This window comes from Ailuropoda melanoleuca, chromosome 15 (assembly GCF_002007445.2).
Source record: "Ailuropoda melanoleuca isolate Jingjing chromosome 15, ASM200744v2, whole genome shotgun sequence".
Taxonomy (NCBI): domain Eukaryota; kingdom Metazoa; phylum Chordata; class Mammalia; order Carnivora; family Ursidae; genus Ailuropoda; species Ailuropoda melanoleuca.
In genome coordinates this window covers 90,767,604-90,780,586 of record NC_048232.1, presented here as the reverse complement: position 1 = coordinate 90,780,586, position 12,983 = coordinate 90,767,604, and the positions used below count along the sequence as shown (strand labels likewise).

General features: G+C 48.5%; 1 protein-coding gene across 1 annotated transcript in view; it reads right to left on the bottom strand.

The window, feature by feature from the left end:
- Positions 1-849, bottom strand: part of ZBED4 (zinc finger BED-type containing 4) — a 34,350-nt gene extending 33,501 nt beyond the window's left edge. Inside the window, exon 1 of the mRNA XM_034643979.1 lies at positions 139-849. The gene's annotated coding sequence lies outside the window, so the exon portion shown is untranslated. The remainder of the gene's footprint in view (positions 1-138) is intronic.
- Between the last annotated feature and the right edge of the window lie 12,134 nt (positions 850-12,983).

Sequence of the window (12,983 nt, the reverse complement as noted above, 5' to 3'; positions counted from 1 at the left end):
CGCTTGCCTGGCGCCCAGCCCGCCCGGCCGCGGGGCCCCGGAGTCACGGGGCGGGAAGCCCACCTGCTGCGGGCGCGGGGTCGCGCTGCCCACGGGGCCCACGGCCGCGGGACGCGCAGCGCGGGGAGCCGGGCTTACCCAGAAGTAGCGCGAGTGTCCTCCTTCGTGCACCGGGGCTCCGAGGCTGCTGCGGCTTCGTGCTGGGTGCCTTTAAGCCCTTAAGTCTAAGACGATAAGGTGCTTCCATGCGCGGCCTCGTTCACCGGACCACAGGGATTAAAACTTAAGCCCTGTGGGGGCGAGGGAAGAAGACCCTCCCTGCGGTGACCGCACCCGGAGGCCTCAGGGTGGTGGGCTGGGGCTCCTGAGCTGCGTTCGCCGGGGGTGGGGGGTGCCCAGCGGCGCAGGTGCTGAACACGCGGGAACCCGGGCCCTCTTCAGTGTATGCAGGAATCTGGGCGTTTAATGTACAGTTTCCTGATACGAACTTGTGTGTCGACCTACCGAATTGTGCGGACTAAATGTGTCCTAGAGACCGCTCCTTGTCACCCTGTTTTAGACTACAGCTGATTTTGTATGAAAACGAGACGGGTGTTCACACGGCGGTGAGTCGGGTGTGCCCCCCCTGCCCCGCGCCCTCCATGGCTCCCTTCGCACCCCTCCACCGGTCCATGACCTTCTCCCGGCACGCTCGCTCTGCTCCAGCCTCAGGGGCGTGACTTCTGTGACCGAGCCAGGCAGACGGGGCTTAGGACTTCCCCATCTATAACGTGCTAGCTTATTATCAAATCTCACTGGCAGCGGAGTGTTCTTTTTTTGTTTTTTGTTCTCCCTGACGGTCCGCCTCCGAGAGTGCCGCCTGGCCCAGAGCAGCGGTGGATAGCTGGTGGATAGCTTCTCCGGCAGCGTGGATACTACGGGCACAGTCCAAATCCAACCTGCCACGTGTTTGTGGCTTTCGGTTTGTTTGTTCTTTTTTTTAATTTGCCCTGAGCTAAGAATATTTTCTCATTTTTTAATAGCTGGGAAAAAATCGGAATAACAATATTTCATGACATGTGAAAATTATATGAAATTTGAACGTCAGTGCCTTCATGGGGTTTACCGGAGCGCAGCCATGCCCGCTCGCTCAGGTACTGGCTACAGCAGCTTTCGCAACATCCAGGCCAAGCGGAAGGGTCCTTGAGACAGGCACGTGAGGGCAACAGCTAGGAATATTTGCTACCTAACCCTTTGCCGAAAAGGTTGTGGACTCCTGCTCTAGATGAATGAACAGCCTCCTGCCTGGTCCCTGCTATGGTCATCTGTGCACTGACACCTTCCGGGGGCTCCCTGTGTCCCTCACAGCCAGAGTTCTCGCAGCTGTGGTGACCAGGCCCACACTGCCCTCCCTCGCTGATTTGGCTCCAGCTAGGCTGTCCTCTGTGCCCCACCTCGGGCCTTGGCTCAGGCTGTTCCCTCCACCTGGAATGCTCTGCCTCAATTGTCTGCCTGCCTCACCCCTCACCTGTGCAGATCTTTGCCCAAATGTCACTCTACCGACCATTCTCTATAAGGTAGTGCCCCTCCCCTCCCCCCTCCCAGTTCCATTGTTCTCTGAGGTTTATAGGGCCGGCCTCCCTAACTACAATGAACGCTCGGGAGAGCGGGGCCTTCTCTGATATGTGCCCTGATGTATCCATACCCGGCATGCGAAGAGCACGCACGTCCTAAATGTTGGCCGAATACGTTGAGTCCCCACGACTGCCAGGCACCAGGCTAGGTGTGGGCATGAACGATTCCCCTGGCAGAGTGGCAGCAACCCTTCCCAGGTCACCCTGCCTCCTGCACCTTCCACAGCCTGCGGGTCAGCCGGGTGTGGCCTGCTCTGGCCCCTCCCAGGAAGGATTTCGTTGTGTAGGTAGGGTGGCCGTGTAACCGCATGCCTGAAAGGGACGCTCGAAGCGTGAAGGGGAGTGCTACTGACCATGAAGTGAGCACCCGCACAAACCGGGCTGTCTCAGCCGGTCAGGATGCATGGCGGCCCTATTTAAGACCTGTGTCCGTTCACGCGACACATCTTTGATGAGCACTTTCCACCCTCCTGGGAGACTGTGGCGGGAAGGTGACACCGTGGTGGCAGGTGGACGCCAAGCCTGGCCTGGCGGGAGGCTGCAGCTGCGGGGGGTGCAGTTGGGTACTGACCCCAGGTGAATCCAAAGGCTCCGGACTCCAGAATTCCCACCCTCCTGGGCAGCCCCCCACTGTGATCCCCCACCTGCGTATCCCCCGTCCAGGTATCCCCATCGCTGCTCTCCTGAGACCTCTCAAGCCTCCTGGGGTGGGTGTGGCCCAGAATGGAGGCTCCAGCCCCCCAGGACCTGTGGGAGGAAGTGCTCTGCGGCATTCTGTTTTTGCAGCGTTTGCATTGCCAGCTTGTGCCATGAGAGGCCAGAGATGTCCAGGACCCTAAGGTAAGCGTGTGGAGGTGCCCCCACAGTTTTTCTCTGGGGCACTCATGGCCTGGAGTGACCTTTCTTTTTTGGGCTAGAAGAGCTGCAAGGGCCTGCAGTTCACTGCTTCCGGAAAGCCGGCCACACAGCCCTGGAACCTCAGAGCTGTGCCAGATGGTCACTGTCTTGGTGTCAGAATACTGCCAGCCAGCCTGCGGAGTGATGCGGCCAGAAATAGGCAGGTGCGGGGCTCCCTGGTGCAGACTAGGTGTGCAGTGAACACTGGCACCGGCTGCCCATAGCTGATGTCAGGGCAGGCGACCAGCGTGCCCAGGGCCACCGGCCGGCCGCCAGCCCCAGCACTGCTGCTGAGACCTCGGGGCTTCCCTCTCCACACGGGAGAAGTGGGAATGATGGTAGTGAGGGAGCATGAGGACGGTGTGAAGCATCCCCCAGAGCCCCCACACCTCCAGACCTGCTCCTCTGCTTGGAAGGTGGGTGGAGCCTGTCCGTGTGGAGGCCGTAAGGGTGGAGACAGCAAGCTGGCGAGAAAGTGAGGGCAAGGAAGAGGCTGGGAACAACCCCTGGGAGCTTCGTTGGGGTTTAGCCCTTCCTGGGGTGGAGAAGAGGGGGTTGAAGGAGAACTGGGGTTGACTGTGTCAGGACCTCTCTGGGTGGGGGCGGCACTGAGATGATGGTCCATGGGGAGAACCACAGCATCTCCAGCAGACACCGTGGGGGCCTGAGGAGGGACATACAAGACTTGGTGAGGGTCTGGAGGCGACAGGAGCTACAGGTGGGGCACTAGCAAGCCGTGATGACCTCAGCGGAGATGGAATGGCCTTGGGGAACACTGACAGCAGTGCCTGGCCGGACGAGCCTCAGCACATCGGGGGGACGAGGGGCCTGGTGCCTGGGCTAGGGTCTTTGGAGGGAGCTCACAGAAAACCTCAGGCACCAAAGCCTTGGGACAGGCACCAGTGATGGTGTGGAAGGTAAGTCGAGCAGGGAGGGGCCAGGTTCGGAAGGGTCTTGAGGGTTGGAGTGGGCAAAGGGCCAGGGACGAAGACCGATGGTGACCTGATGATCCCAGGGGGAGCAGCCGTGTCTGATGTTAAATGGAGACGCCAAAACCTGGGAAGCACCGTTGGTGAGAAGGGGGGGGTGCCCAGGTGAGAGCAGGCCGCAAGTGGTGCAGAGGGTTCAGGCAGACGCACGCTGGCCCTGGCCTTCCTGCACAGAGGAGCCTGCCAGCACGGGTTCCATTTTATTTTCCAAGGTGGAAATGGCTTTGGAGTTCATGGTCATAACTAGGATTGCCAGATTTCGCAAGCAAAAGTGCACATATTGCAGGGGACATCTTCATACGAAAAAATTATCTGAGTTTACAATTTAACTGGGTATGCTGTAATTCAGCTAGCAACCGTAATCATAACAGGAATACTCTTGGCCACAAACAATCCAGCCAACACCAAAGGAAAGGAAAATGGAGACCTATCTACACTCCCGCCCCAAAGGATGACTTGGAAAACAAATTAGGTGTGTTTTATATACAAGCTCTTACATTACAAAACAGAAAAGACTTTACTAAGTGTACTCTTTTCTAAGCTACTGTTTTCACGTGACCAAGTACGACGCACCTGTGTCCACACCACTGATGATGCCGCGCAGGCGCGTTTCCGACGGCTGCTGGTACCGCAGGGCGCGGGCGAGCGCACGGCCCGGCCAGGGGCCCCGCCGGGAGCCCTTCTCCGAGAAGCCCACCTGCTCTAATGCCCTGGCAGGTCCCTCGGGTTATTTCTTCAGAAAACATTCTTAGCAGAGGAGTGTTTTCAACTGAAAATTTTACGGAGGTAATTATAGACTCATGCGATGCCAGGAAAGGACACGGAAGGATCCCTGTGCATGGTCTACCCGAAGGTCACTAACGTTTTTTTAAAATGATAGTAGGAGGGGCGCCTGGGTGGCTCAGTTGGCTGGGTGTCCAACTCTCGGTGTTAGGCTCAGGTCGTGATCTCAGGGTCCCGCGTGAGATCGAGTCTTGCATGAGGCTCCGCGCTCAGCGCAGAGTCTAAGATTGTCTCCCTCTCCCCTCCCCCTTCTCAAATACATAAAGAAAATCTTTAAAAATAACTAAACAAAATGATAGTAGGAGAATCACAGGCAGGGTATTGACGCTGATACAGTTCACTGATGCTCTTCCAGTTTCCCCAGTCTTACTTGTACTAGTGCATGTATTAAATTCTGTACATTAAAAAAATTTTTTTTTTAAAAAGTAGGCTCCACATCCAGCACAGAGCCCAACATGGGGCTTGAACTCAGACCCTGGGATCAAGACCTGAGCTGAGATCATGAGTCAGACGCTCAACCGACTGAGCCACCCATGCGCCCCTGATGCTCCGTGTTCTTTGCGCCCAAGCTGGTTCGTGGATCCACAGTGAAGGCTGAAGAGTTCCAACAGGGGTTGCTCCTTCCCGCCTTTTGGAACCACGGCCACCTCTCTCCTGCCCCTGCCCTGTCCTGTGCTATTCCTAAAATTGTGTCATCTTAGTGTTGCACAAAGGGAACCACGTGGCGAGTAACCTGCTGGGCTTGGCTCTTTTGCTCAGCATAACGCACTGGAGATGCGGCCCGGCTGCTGGGTGTCGTGGCTTGTTCCTCCGCGCTGTGAGCGGTGCTCCGCCGTGGGTGGCGCGCGCCCTGTTTCCCTTCTCGCCTGCTGGAGGACGTCTGGGTTATTCGGATTTGGTCCATTTACTACGAGGGATGCTATGAATACTTGTGTGCAGCTTTTGGTGTGAACAGAAGTCCTCATTTCTCTGGGATAATCGCCCAGGAGCACAACTAGGTCATGTGCCGGCTGCGTGTTTCGTTTTCAGAGCAACTGCCAAGCTGTTTTCCAGAGTGGCCGCACCCTTTTGCATCCCCCCCGGACCGCGTGCGAGTGGTCCAGTGACTCCACATCCTCACCAGCGTTCCCTGGGCTCACCACCTTTGACCTTTGTCACCTAGTTTGCATTTCCCTACTGCCTAATGGCCCTGGACGTCTTTGCATATGCTCTTGCTTGGAATGCCTCTTCCCATCTGTTGGCAGGATTTTACGTGGATGACTTACTTTTTAACTCTTGTGTTTTGAGGGTCTATGTATTCTGTGTCTCAGTCCTTCGCCAGACAGGTGGTTTGCAAACCCTTTCTCCCGGTCCGCGGCTTGTCTCTCCGTCCTCTCCACAGGCTCAGTCTGAGCAGAGCTGTCTGATGTTCGTGAGGTCTAGTTTAGCAATATTTTCTTTTATGGTCGTGTCTTTGGTGTCAAGGACTTTTTGCCTAGCCCTAGATCCCAAAGATTTTCTCCTATTTTTCTCTAAAAGCGTTATAGTTTTAAGTCCATGATTCATTTCAAGTTAAGTTTTGTATAAGGTGTGAAATCCTCAGGTTGAGTTTCTTCTCCCCCTCCTTCTCCTCCCTCCCCTCCCACTCTTACTTCCCCCTGTCAACTCCCCCTCCCCCCCATCTCCTCCTCCTGTCTTTCTTGCCTTTGGGTGTTTAATCGCTCCTGTGCAATTTGTTGAAAAGGCTATCCTTCCTCCACTGAAATGCTTCTGCGTTTGTCAGGAATCAGTTGGACATGTTTTTGTGGGTCTACTTACAAGGTCTCTATTTTTTCCCATTGATCTGTGCTTCTCTCCCTCCACTAATACCACCCAGACTTGATTACTGTAGCTATAACGACCTGAAATCAGGTAAACCAGTTCTTACCTCTTTCCTCTCCTTTTCACAACTGTTATAGCTAGAATTGTTCCTTTGCCATCTCATATACGGTTTAGAATAATCTTGTCTGTATCTAAGAAAACTCTTGCTGGTATTTCGGTAGTCATTGTGGTAAACTTGTATATCAGTTTGGAGAGAACTGGCATTTTTACTATTCTGAGTTTTCTAACCATGAAAATGGTGTATCTCTACATTCATTTAGATCTTTGATTTCTTCCATCAGCATTTTATCATTTTCAGCATACAAGTTCCATACACGTTCTTTAGATTACTCTTAGTGTTTCACTGGACTTTGAATAATTGTAAATGGTTGTGTTTTTAATTTCAGTGTCCTTGTGTTGATTGCTAATAGTTGTGGTAGAAGCAAGAAGAGCTGATGTTGCGGATGAAGTCAGAAGGCAGTCTGCTGGAGAACTCCCTCTTGCTTGGGGGAGGTCTGCCTTTTGTGCTGTTCAGGCCTTCAACTGATTGGATGAGGCCCACCTGCATTATCAGGGCAATCTGGTTTACTCAAAGTGCACTGATTTAAATGTGACTGTTGGGGCGCCTGGGTGGCGCAGTCGTTAGGCGTCTGCCTTCAGCTCAGGGTGTGATCCCGGCGTTCCGGGATCGAGTCCCACATCGGGCTCCCCCCCTGGGAGCCTGTTTCTTCCTCTCCCACTCCCCTGCTGTGTTCCCTCTCTCGCTGGCTGTCTATCTTTGTCACATAAATAAATAAAATCTTAAAAAAAAATAAATGTGACTGTCATCAAAAACACCCTCACGGAAACAGCCAGAATAACATTTGATTAAATACCTGGGCACCGTAACCCAGCCAAGTTGACACATGAAATTAACCATCACAGTCCTCTTAATACCCTTTTGATGCCTCCAGTTTCATTCTTGATGTAGTTGTCTTCTCTCTTTTCCTTCTTTGTCCGTCTTGTGTGAGGTCTGCCAACTTTATGGACCTTTTCAAAGAACTAGCTTTTTCTTTCCTTAATTTTCTATTTCCAATTTCATCAGTTTCTTTTTAAAAAAATATTTTATTTATTTATTTGACAGAAAGAGAGAGTGCTCGCACACACGAGCAGGGGGAGGGACAGAGGGAGAGGGAGAAGCAGACTCCCCACCGAGCAGGGAGCCCGATGGGGGCTCAATCCCAGGATTGCAGGACCACAACCTGAGCTGAAGGCAGACGCTCAACCGACTGAGCCACCCAGGCACTATTTTTTTTTTTTAAGATTTTATTTATCTACTTGAGAGAGAGAGCGGGTGCCCGTGCACACAAGTGGGGGGAGGGGCAATTTCATTGATTTCTACTCTTATATTTCTTTCTTCTTCTTGCTCTGGGCTTATTTTACTCTTTTTTTTTTTTTTTTGGTAGGTACTTAAGGTGGGAGTTTAGATTATTGATTTGAGAATTTTCCTCTTTTCTCAGATATGGATTTAGTGCTATAGGTATCCCTCTTAGCACTGCTTTTGTTAGGTCCCAGAAATTTTGATATATTGTATTTTCATTTTTTTCAGTTCAATATTTTTTTTTTTAAATATTTTATTTATTTATTTGACAGAGATAGAGACAGCCAGAGAGAGAGGGAACACAAGCAGGGGGAGTGGGAGAGGAAGAAGCAGGCTCACAGCAGAGGAGCCCGATGGTGGGGCTCGATCCCATAACGCCGGGATCACGCCCTGAGCCAAAGGCAGACGCCCAACCGCTATGCCACCCAGGCGCCCCTAGTTCAATATTTTTAAAAAGAATTTGTTTATTTTGGAGAGAGAGGAGGAGAGAGGGTGGGGGGAGGGGCAGAGGAAGAGAGATTCTCAAGCAGACTCCCTGCTGAGCATGGAGCCTGACGCAGGGGTCGATCCCACCACCCCGAGATCCCGAGCTGAGCCAAAATCAAGAGTTGGGTGCTCAACCGACTGAGCCACCCAGGCTCCCCTCAGTTCAATATTTTTGAATTCCCTTAAGCTTTCCTCTTTGACACATGGATTATTTAGAAGTTTGCTGTTTAGTTTCCAAGTATTTGGAAATTTTCCTGTGGTCTTTCTGCGGTTGATTTCTAGTTTGATTCTGTTATAATTAGAGAACATACTCTGTATGATTTAAATTCTTTTAAATTTGTTGAGGTTTGTTTTGTGACCCAGGATGTGGTCTAGCTCGGTTAATATTGCATGCGTGCTTGAAAAGGATGTGTATTCTGTCGTTGTTTGGTGGAGTGCTCTATGAATGTTGTTTAGATCCCATTGGTCTCTGGTGGCATAGAGTTCTCCATCTTTGTTGACTTTCTGTCTCCTAGTTCTATCAGTTGCTGGGAGTAGGGTGTGCAAGTCCCTGACTGTAATTTTGTTTTTTGTAATTTTAGATGCATTTTTCTCCTTTTAACTCTGTAATGTTTTGCTTTATGTATTTTTAAACTCTGTTGTTTGATGCATACACTTTTAAGATCACTGTGTCTTCCAGACGGATCGGTGCCTTTATCTTATATAATGTTCCTTTTTGTTCCTAGTAATTTTCTTTGCTCTCAAGTCTAGTTTATCCAATTTTAATATATAGTATAATAAATAATAACATAGCATACTATATATATTGTAGTGCATAATAAATAATATACCATGGCCACTCCTACATTTTTACTAATATTTGTGTTATATATCTTTTTGCATTCTTTTATTTTTAACCTGCCTACGTCATTATGTTTGAAGTGAGTTTCCTGTAGACAGCACATAGTTGGGTTGTATTTTTTTTTTTTAAGTAGGCTCCATGACCAACATGGGGCTTGAACTCATGACCCTGAGATTGAGAGTTGCATGCTCTACTCACTGAGCCAGCCAAGCATCCCAGTGGGGCTGTATTTTTTTAATCCATTCTGACAATCCATGTGTTTTAATCAGTATGCTTATATCATTTATATTATTTTTTTTCATATATCAGGGCTTAAGTCAGCCATTTTATTATTTGTTTTCTGTTTATTCCCTCTCTTTCCTATTCATCTCTTTCTCTTTTCCTATCTTTCTGTGGGATACCTGAACATTGTTTAGAATTCTGCTTCAGTTTTTTTATGTGTTTTTGAGCATAACGGTTTGTGTGGCTTTCTCAGGGGCACACACACAGGCCACTGACTCCATTTTAGCACTTGGAGTGAAGCATAGAAACCTCACTTCCACTTAGCTCCCTTTACGATCCCCACTTAAAAGTATACATAATCGTTTACGTTATTTCCTGTACATATTTAGTGCCTCAGACAGTCACAAGTTTTGGTCAGCCATGCCATATAATTTAAGAAACTCACCATAAGGATGACCCACTGCACTCACCTCTAGTTTGCTCACTCCTTTGCTTTTCTTTCCTTCCGGAAGTTCTAAGCCTTCTGTTATCATTTCTTTTCTCTTTGGAGAATTTCCTTCATGTGTTCTTTAAGGGCAGTTCTGTGGGGCTCAAGTTCTTTTGGCGTTCTTTGTCTGAGAATGTTGTTATTTCACTTTCATTCCCGAAGCATTTTTTCACCTGAGTCAGAATTCATAATCTAGAGCTCTTTCCTCTCAGCACTTGAGAAATGTGCCACTCCCTCCAGCCTCTGTGGTTTCCGAGAGAAACCCACCGTTATTGCCATTGTTCCACTCTTATAGGCAATGTGCTGTTTCTCTCTGCTTTCAAGATTGTTTTCATTGCCATTAGTTTTCAGAAATTTAATTATTGTGTATGGCACAGATTTCTTGCCCGGCTTCTGGAATCTGCCAAATTTGGGAAGTTTCTGCCATTAGCTCTTCAAATATTGTTTCAGCTTCATACCCTTTCTTCTCTTTCTGGGGTCCAATGATACAAATGTTAGATTTTTTTTTTTATAGTCCCATGTGTTCCTGGGGCTTTGTTATTTTTTCTCCAATTTCTTTTCTCTCTATTGCTCCGATTGGGTAATTTCTGTTGTTGTATCTTCTGGTTCATGGATTCTTTCTTCTGTCATATTCATTATGCTGTTGAACCTCTGTATAGTGAGTTTCTTACTTTGGTGTATTTTTCAGTCCTGTAACTTCCATTTGTTTTTTTATTTGTTTGTTTCTAAGAATTTCTATTTTCTCATTTGTTTTAAGGTAATTTATAATTAGTTGTTGAAGCATTTTTGTGATGGCTGCTTTACAGTCCCCATCGGGTAATTCCAACATCTGATTCATCTCTGTGTTGGCAATTGTGGATTATTTTTTTCTTATTTCAAGTATGAATTTCCTGGTTCTTGGTATGACAAGTGATTTTTAAAGTTGTAATCTAAACAGCTTGGACATTATGTTAGGAGACTTTGAATCCCATTTAAACCTCCTACTTCAGCAGGCATTCACCCTGTTTGGGTATAGAACATCCTGGCCCACTGTCGTGGGTTGTGGCTCCAACGAAAATTTAGTTCTTAGAGCCCTTGCATTCCTACTCTGGTCTGTTTTTTCCATCTGGTACCACTGAAGCTCCCACTTAATTCTGCTGGTGCTGTCTGTGGGGATGGAGGTGATTCCCCAGGCAGCCCGGAGCTGGTAGGTGGCTGTGTGAAAGGATGGTTCTGTGGGATGGAGAGTACTTCCTAATCTCTGCCAGTTCCCCCAGGGGAGGATAGTTGGGCTCCCCTCAGCTGCTGGGGGGGGGGGAGGGCGGAGAGAGGGTGGGCCTGGGCTGCTTTCTGCCACTGGTTGGTCTGGAGATGCTGGACCTGGACAGCCTTCTGCTGAGTAGGGCATGGGAGACTCCAGGCTTCTGTGCTATTCCTCAATCCTGGGTCCCCAGCCAGACTCCCTCCATTTTCCTATAATTGTCTGCTGTATTATTTCCTGGTTTTAGAAGTTTATTCAGTTGGATGAGCAGGGAGAGATGAGTCCACATCATCTACTCTAAACCAGAAGTCTCTGGTGTTATTTTTTATTTTTACTTACGTGATTATTTCTTCAACATATTTTTACAACAACTTTCTTAAGATATAATTCACATACCATACAATTCCACTCATGTTAAATGTACGATTTAGTGGTTTTTAGTATAGGCACAGGGTTGTGAAGCCCTCACCACAGTCAATTTTAGAACATCATCATCCCCAGGGGCGCCTGGGTGGCATGGCGGTTAAGCGTCTGCCTTCGGCTCAGGGCATGATTCCGGCGTTATGGGATTGAGCCCCACATCAGGCTCCTCTGATATGAGCCTGCTTCTTCCTCTCCCACTCCACCTGCTTGTGTTCCCTCTCTCGCTCTGTCTCTATCTCTGTCAAATAAATAAATAAATAAAATCTTTAAAAAAAAAAAAAAAAGAACATCATCATCCCCAAAGAAATCCCATACCCATTAAAAGTGTGTCTCCATTTCTCCCTTCCCTGAGGCGTTTTCTGTGTGTGTAGATTTGCCTATTTGGACATTTCATATAGACGGGATCAGTCAGTATGTGGCCTATTGGCAACTTTCCCTTTGCATAATGTTTTCTAGACTCTTCCATGTAGTACATTTCAGCACTTCATCCCTTTTTGTTCCATTCATGGATATGTCGCACTCGCTATTCATGAGTCGATGGACATTGGTTTATCTTCACTTATTAACTATCACGAATCATCTCCTAGGAATCTTCATGGACAAGTTTCTGTGTGGACATGTGTTTTAATTTCCTTTGCATATATAGCCAGGAGCGGAATTTATGGGTCATATGGTAACTCTATGTTTAACATTTTGGGAAACTGTCCAACTGTCTTCCAAAGCAGCTGCACCTTTTTACATTCCCTCCAGCAACATCCTCCCCACCTCCTCACCAACACTTGTTACTATCTGACGTTTTGATCCCAGCCGCCCTAGTGGGCGTGAAGTGCTATCTCTTTGTGGTTTTGCTTTGCATGCAAATGATAAGTGATGTTGTACATCTTCTCATTTGCTTATTGGTCATTCGTATGTCTTTTTGTCTATTCAAGTCCTTTACCCATTTTTAATCTGGTTGTTTGTTTTTTGGTTGTTAGGTTGAGGACTTTGGCTTTTATTCTGAGAGAGATAGGGAGCCACTGGAAGGTTCTGAGCCCAGAAGTGGCAGTATCATTTGGGCTGCTGTGTTGAGAAAAAGTATACAGGTTCCCAGGTGAAACAGAGACTAGTCAAGATACTGAGATAATCTAGGTGTGAGGTAATAGTGACTGGCTCTGGGGTAGTAGCAGGGTGACACAGGGCTGGACACAGTTTGAAGGGGGAGCCAACAAGTTTTGCTGACGGATCTGATGGGCTTACCCAGGAAACATGAAGTTACCATTTACTGAAAAGGTGGATTAGTATCCTATGGCTGCCATAACAAACTGGCCACAAACTGGGTGACTTAAAATAACAGAAATGTATTGTCTCAGAGCTTAGAGGCCAGCACTCCCTCTGAAACCTGTAAGGCAGGATCATCTCCTGTCTCTGCCAGCTTCTGGCAGGCTGTCTGGCTTGTCTTTCCTTGGGCTTATAGCTGCATCCCTCCAGTCTCTGCTTCTGTCCATGTGGACTGCTCGTGGTCTGTGTGTCCGTGCCCAAATTTCCCTGGACATCAGTTGTGGGATAAGGACCCACCCCAATGACCTCATCTTACCTTGGCCATCTGTAAAGACCTATTTCCACGTGAGGTCCAATTCACAGCTACTGGGGATGAAGATGTCAACATATTTTGGGGGACACAATTCAACACATAACAGATGGGGAAGGCAACAGAAGAGAGGTTTGGGGATGAAGGCCAGGAGCTGAGTATCAGGCATGTAGAGTTTGAGATGCCTATTAGACATTGTACAGGGATGCTGAGAGGCAGCTAGATGTAGGAACTAT